The sequence below is a fragment of the Pteropus vampyrus genome, unplaced genomic scaffold (genome assembly GCF_000151845.1).
Source record: "Pteropus vampyrus isolate Shadow unplaced genomic scaffold, Pvam_2.0 Scaffold529, whole genome shotgun sequence".
NCBI classification, from domain to species: domain Eukaryota; kingdom Metazoa; phylum Chordata; class Mammalia; order Chiroptera; family Pteropodidae; genus Pteropus; species Pteropus vampyrus.
The window spans coordinates 739,742-740,883 of NW_011889310.1; positions in this window are offsets into that span (position 1 = coordinate 739,742).

Consider the following 1,142-nt stretch of genomic DNA (forward strand, 5'->3'; position numbering starts at 1 on the left):
AGCTTGCAGTCCAGGCCTCTCCTCTCCAGCAAGCTCTCACCTGGCCATGCACGGCGGGCTGGTGGGGAGCGGGAACCACGGGCCCAAGGACAGGCCTTGGAGAGTGAGACCTCCACAGGACGAGCCTGACATGGAGCCATGAGGGCAGGAAGGGGTCGACCTGGCAAGGGGCTCTGGGACCCGCTAGGGGCAGGCAGCCGGGTCCTCAGGAGCCCCCCCAACCCCCAGGGCACCGGAAGGACCCAAGGCCCCAGGCACGGCACTCCAGGGATCCAGAGGGTTTTGGTTGAACCAGAAACGTGGTGGCCACGGTGACAAAGGAGAGGTTGAGGGTGGGAGAGGGGGTCGTCACTTCCCTGGGCTCCCAGCACAGGCTCGCCAGCCCGCCTTTTCCTTCCAGGTCTAGATTTGTATATCCAACAGCCTGTTGGGCATGTCCACCTGATATTTCTTAAGCTCCTCCAGCCAACCGTGGCCAAGCCTGAACTACAGCTTCCGGTCACCCCCAAAATTAATTAGGTGGCACCTGAAAGGAGTCCCTCAATCTCTGTTTGGAGCCCAGACCTGTCTTCCAAACTCCTTCGCGGCCCCTCTCCCAGGACGACCCATGGAGTCCTCAGTCTTATAGGGCTCCACAGCTGGACTTTTTGCCTTTTACCCCAGACCTCATCTCTGCTCCCCATCTAGAAACAGTGGCACAGCACCAGGCAGCAAAGCTGATGTCCTCTTGGGCCTTGGCCTCCTGCCTTCCCTCCCTCCCATCTTATCCCTTTGCACTGATGGGAAGCCTTTGACTTTCAACCTTAAATACATCCAATGGCTTTGCTGGGCCTCCCTGGGGTTGATATCCAGCTTGGACCATGCTATAGTCATGCATTTCAGGAAGTGGGATTCAAACCACAGAAATAACCAATTAGAGCCTGTTTGACGTATGTATTTATTTTGTTTTTTTTTTTTTCATGACCAATTTGGGTGATTTTCTACTAACCAGTTGTTTGACTGGTTATACACCATTTCCCTAAGCTGGTTTCTTTGTGCAAGGACAGCTTTGGTGTCAGGAATGGTGCCCAGTGCCACAGGCCTCCCACAGGCCCCACTTGCACAGCCCCAGAGAGGGCGGCCCAGCGGAGCCTTTTGGAATG